The sequence below is a fragment of the Equus caballus genome, chromosome 26 (assembly GCF_041296265.1).
Source record: "Equus caballus isolate H_3958 breed thoroughbred chromosome 26, TB-T2T, whole genome shotgun sequence".
Lineage (NCBI taxonomy): Eukaryota > Metazoa > Chordata > Mammalia > Perissodactyla > Equidae > Equus > Equus caballus.
This window is the reverse complement of record NC_091709.1, coordinates 10262416-10268415: the sequence shown is the minus strand read 5'-3', so window position 1 is coordinate 10268415 and position 6000 is coordinate 10262416. Positions and strand designations below refer to the sequence as shown.

The following is a 6000-nucleotide window of genomic DNA, read 5'->3' as shown; positions in this document are numbered from 1 at the left end:
ATCCACATTCCAGGTGCTCTCAGGGTTGGTTTCTGATGAGAGCTCTCTTCCCGGCTTGAGGATGCTCCTCTGGTAACATCCTCACAGGGCCTTTTCTCTTTGTTCTTGTGGGAAGAGAGGGTGAGCTCTGGTGTCTCTTCCTTTTCCTATAAGGACAACAGTCCCAGGGGCTAAAGGGCTCCACCCTTATGACCTCACTTAGCCTTAATTACCTCCCAAAGGCCCAGTCTCCAAATACAGTTACATCGAGGGGCTAGGGCTTCAACATATGAATTTTAGGGGTACATATTCTCTCCAAAATGGTTTCTTTTGTTGAATCGTTCCTTTTTTTTTTAGAGACTGTTTATTTTCCATCAACCTTATTTCCATCTTCTGTTTAAGAATCTGTGGAAGACAGCTTAAGACTACTGAGCAGTTGTTCCTGCCCATTCAGTGGCCTGAGCACTGGGAGCTGCAGACCAGTCTTCCATGGTGGGCTGAGCACCCCAGTCTTCAGAAGGGAGTGGCTGAATAGGCACAGATACACACCTTCAGACCAGTCTGCGACCTTGAGTTGAGTAGCAGCAAACTCAAGAGCTGGATTAGTCCATTCATTCTGAAACTCTCCTCAGTCACAGCCTTTCCAGCATAGGCTTGTTCTTCTTTTTCCATCTCTTCAGGATATCTGTAGAAGTAGAGATCAAGCATGACTTCCCATGGGTGTTCACGGGAGATGGTACTAAGTATGTGCAGACCTTTTGGGGCCAGCATCCAGCACATCAGACCCACTGAGTGAGCTCCCTTGCCGTTGCATGGGATAGCAAAGTCCACATTAGGCAGAGGAGAGTCTGTGTTACACAGAGCGTGGTGGGTGGGTTAATATAAGACACCTCTGGGAGAGGCTGCTGGTCAGCCTTGGGGTCAGTAACCATCAGAAGTTATGGGTCTTGTAAGGTTGCCTGGATCTGGTTAGTGAAGATTCCGAGAGTGAAGTGGCCAGCAATAAGAGTGGCTCCCGTGGCAGCCGCAAACTTCAACACAGCCTGCTGATCAGTATTCCGGAAGGGTGTAACACACATCAGCCGGGTTTTCAAAGGCAACGATGGCACAAGCTTCTCCCAGTGTTCTCTTCAGATTTATCATGTGGATCCCATCACTTTTCCTTGCGTGGATGTACTGTTCACTTGGGAAGTCAAAATCGGTGCCACTGAAGGGGGTCCCGCTGCAAGGAATTCGAGGACATCCTCCTCCGTCATTTGCAGGACATCAAGGGCTCTGGGAATTGTGAAAGATCCCCTTTCAGTCACACTGGGAGCTCTGTATGGACTCCTCTCTGAGTAACACTGAAAGACTCCCTTTTTTAATGCTTTACTTCACGATTTTATGAAGAAATTTGCATCAAGGCAGAAATACACCTTCTGAAGAATTCATTTGTTCCTCTATGTAACAATCTCTTTTACTGAAGATGTGTCTCTGTTTCTTTTCTTAGGATAATGATGTCCTGAAGAACTCCTGAATCCTCATCCCTGATTTAGGAAATCGCATGATCCGGGGTCAAATGTAGTTCCCTGAGTTCCTGAATTGAACTGTGTTGCTCTTTAATGTCTGTGATTTAAAATCAATAAAATTTCAAAATAAATGTGCACCATTTATTTCTCTCACCTGAGGAGTGATATGAGAAAAGGTAGATTTGAGATGTGATTTGAGTGTTTGGTAGCACAACAAACACCGAGATATTCACACTGTTTGAGAAAAAGGAAATATATACTATAAAGACAAGAAAAGAAAATAAGAAAGGAAAGAAATCCAATGTACGGGTTAGCTAATTAGTTGAAAATACTGTAACAGCTTGTTGGGCAATTTTGCAATCAGATGGCCCCAGGGATGAATGTGATCAAATTTATAACAATTCATTGTCTTTAAGTGCAGCTGTATACAAGCCCTGCAAGATTCTGGAAGCAACGAAAGCACAGTGACTCTCTTGATTAATAACATTTCCAATCCCTAAAATCTACACACAGAAATGCATCTCGTTATGCCTCGAAGGGCATCCATGGATGCTGTGGAACCCCTTCTGGAGAGACAGTGAAGGAGCTGCAAACCTCTTGTGAATGGCAATCTTAATTGTGCTGCCTTCTTAAAGATGGTCTCTTAAAAGTGTTTTCATTTTTCCTTTGTACCTAAGTTCATCAGGTTAGACTATGCTGTGATTGCCATTTCTCCCCCAGTGACTTTATGGCCAACAAGGGAACATTAGCACCTACTGATTCCTTGTGGAGAACAATCTAATTAAGGACACTTGCTTTAGTTGAATCTCTTATTAAACGCTTCACTCTGTTATTTACTATGGAGAAATCTGCACCAAAGCAGAATTGGAGCTTCCACAGAATTCACTTGTCTTCCCATTTATTCTTCTCCGGAAGGGGTAAGCCTCTGTTGATAGCAACCCAGACAGATGCAAGGGAAGCAATTATGGTTAAAAACATGATTGGAGTTCAGAGAGCTGCAGGACATCTGCAGATATCAAGGACTCTCAGTAAGGGCCTAACTCCACATTCGTTATATGACTTCTTTCCTAGGGTTGTCTATCTCTCAGTAATTACTGGGTTACAGCTACACGTATTTAGCCAGTCCTTTGTGTAGTACACAGAAATAGTCTGATTCAGCTGTTTGAACAATAGTTGATACCCCTTGGTTAGACACAGAAACATCTGACTTTGTCTAACAATCTCTTTCCCTTCGACTGAAAGAAATTTGCTTTAAAAGTATACAGTAAGCAAATGAAGTGAGGAGTAGGATTTTGCTCAGCAGCATCCGGCATACATAGTAAATGCAAATTTCCTTATCTTCCATTCCTTCTTCCTAAAGCCAAAGGAATGCCACTTAGGGAGGAGAGAAAAACCTGTGGCAATTACAATATAAGTAATTTTTTTTAATTAAACTAATCTCTGCTCCTTTCAATATTCTGGAAAGGCAGGGAATAAATGATATCTAAATTAAAGTAAAATTCAAAGTGTAAATCATAATATGTACCTCAGAGGATATTGTTCTTTGGGGCCTATTCGATCTTGTTTTATAGCGTTTCCCTTGTGTGAAAGTTGATGATTAAGTGTATCACGTTGATGTCAGGTGGTGTAGGGAGAAAAAATCAATGTTCATTCTAGGTTTAGAGAATCTTTGGGAGAATGTTAATTAAGGGACAGAAGAGGGAGTTGAGATCAATGGTGGCTAAAAAACTAATAGATGATTGTAAAATAAATATTTGTGCAGAAAACAATCAAGAATATACAAGAAAATCTAAAAGGACAGATTTAGTAGTGTGGTAATAGTTGAAGGAAGAAAGTCTGGCATCCGTAAATATTGTAGCTGGTAAATACCTTTTCAAGGTAAGAAGCACCTCATTCCACAGCTCTAATTCAGAGCAACACTGGGTTATCAGTGAAGCACTGACCATCTAAAAAGAGAGATTTATTGTAGGTAAAGTATAAGTCCCATTAAGTTCTGTCTTAGGAAAGATTAAATGTGCACACAACCAAGAACAAGCATAACGCTTGGTGAATGTTTAAAGCGTCAAAATGAGGTTAAAAGTCCTATCTGGATTCAGAAGACCAAACTATGCTTATAGGTGGAGGGATTGAAGAATTAAATGAGAAAGCAGTGTGTGAACAGTGCGTGAACTGAGTCTTAAGAGAGTGAAGACAGTAGGGAAGAGTTTCCAACAAGCACCAGCAGTGTAAATAAAGGAGGGAAGGTTGGAAAGCAAAGCCTGTTGCCAAGGAGCGGGGCTACGGCACAGAGACAGGGGCCATCAGACAGAAAGCTGGGAAAGAGAGGTGCAGCCAAGACATATATATATGCATATAGAACACATGGGACTTTTGTCCTTTTCTTTCAGTTTGGAGTTGTTCCACTTACAATTGCTATATAACAAATAAATCCAAAGTTTAGTTATGGCTTAAAAGAACTATTTCATTATGCTTACAGATTTTGTAGCCCAGAAATGCAGACAGAGCAGAGAGGGAGTGGCTTGTTCCTGCTCCATGATATCTGGAGCCTCATTTGAGAGGAATTTAGGCTGGGATGACTTCACACCTGGGGGCTGGAACCATCCGAAGCCTTGTTCACCTGCATGGCTGGTGCCTGGACTGGGACAACTTGAAGAACAGGGCCGTGACTAGTGACTATGATGGCATCTCCATGTGGCTTGGCTTCCTCACAGCATGGTGGCCTGTGGGTCAGTGGACTTTTTACATGGTGGCTCAGGGCTCCAGAAGTAAGTGTTCCAGGAAACACGTTGGAAGCCACATGCCCTTTTATGACCCAGCCCCATAAGTCATATGATGTCATTTTCAGTCTCTTGGTTGAAGCAGTTCCATACCTGCCCAGATTCCAAAGGAGGAGACCACACCCCGTCTCTCAACAGCAGGGTTATCAACGAATTTGAGGGCACTCAAATTTGTTTTGGGGGGGAGCTCTGTTTTAAATCTTCACGAGAATAAATACTCAATAAGTGTTGAATGAATAAATAATTTGTGGACAAAATATATTTCTCAGAAATATACACTCATAACTGATATCAGGATAAAAGATTGTTAGAAGTTGGGAGAGAATTGAAATTAAGAGTCTTATGAGAAGCTCTCTAAATTAAAAATAAGCATTGTACTAAGCACTTGTGAAATTATACTTCTAGTTCTTAAATCTTCAAGGTAAGTTTTACTCTTACTAATTCATACATGAGAAAATAGAAATCCAAGAAGTTAATTGACTTGGTAGAAGTCTTACAACCAATAAATGGCAGAGACCTGATTTCAAATCAAGTGTGAGTCGTGTTACAGCGCTGGAATTTTTTTTTCTATTGAATGGGGTGGAAATGGAAAAGAGGGACTCACTGTAAGACACCTTGTGAGGTTAGAATTGATAGGACTTTTCCAACAATTGGATGTGGAGGTGGTCAAGGAGAGGAGAAGCTGAAGACGAGCCTTTGTTTCTAACATTACATAATGAGGCAGTTATTGGAGATGTCCTTCAAAAACAGAGAAGATAAAAAGAAGAACAGATTTGTACTGGTTGGCAGGAGGATAATAAAAAGCAGAACCGGCGACATAATTTGCGAGGCTCAGTTCAAAATTACACTTTGTTAAGAATTTCAAGACAGGAACAGCAGACATTAACCCAAGTGCTAGACTCTGTGGCCAACACAAATCGCACTCCTAATGAAGGCAGCCAAGAAGAGAGTGCAGTTTGCAGCCTGTTCCATTTTTGTTGCTAGAGATACAGTGAAGGCGAACTTACAAAACAGGGAGGAAGAAGTATATGATCCTTTATAGATCAGAAAGACAGCAAAAGAACATTAGAGAAATCTATCAGCCGATGGAGTCTATATCATATTCAAGGTCAAATTCTCTTTAAGGACAGAGTGAAAACTTGTTGAGGGTAGAGTGCTAACTTAACCGACCTTCAGTTGTGATGATTCAGAACAATCTCTCTGCACCCCAAGCTATAGGAAGAGGGAAAGAAAGATCATCCGTCTACTGCGGAGAGCCGGTACTGATCCAGGGGTGGAGAGAGTATTCTGGAAGCAGCTTGACACTCGTATGTGGAGACAAATTCTTCATCTAGGAGGCAGGACACTGGGCTCTCCTGCCGTTTGCCACTAACGAGGTGAGTGGCCTTCAACACACTATTCCACCTCCTTGTTCTCATATCTTCACTAATGAAATGGTAGGTAGAGCCAGATGCATTCACTTTACAAACATTTACTGAGTTTCTATTTTGTCCTAGGCACCAAACTTACATCTGAATACCAGTGAATAAAAAAATCCCTGACACTTTCTACCTACAAAATAATAATATTTGTTTTAAACACCCAAAAACTAAAACATGGACGTGTCAGAGATGGTGCGGTCCAGTCAGACCTGGGCAGGAGCTCCAGATTGCCCTCCACCACCTGTGTTCACTTGATTGAGGGTCTGCACCCTTCTGCTTTTTATTTTAAACTGTGAATGAGACTAACAGCACCTA

General features: G+C 41.7%; 1 pseudogene; it reads right to left on the bottom strand.

Annotated features, from left to right (window-relative positions):
- Positions 1-404: 404 nt before the first annotated feature.
- Positions 405-4326, bottom strand: LOC100070030 (small ribosomal subunit protein uS2 pseudogene; annotated as a pseudogene).
- Between the last annotated feature and the right edge of the window lie 1674 nt (positions 4327-6000).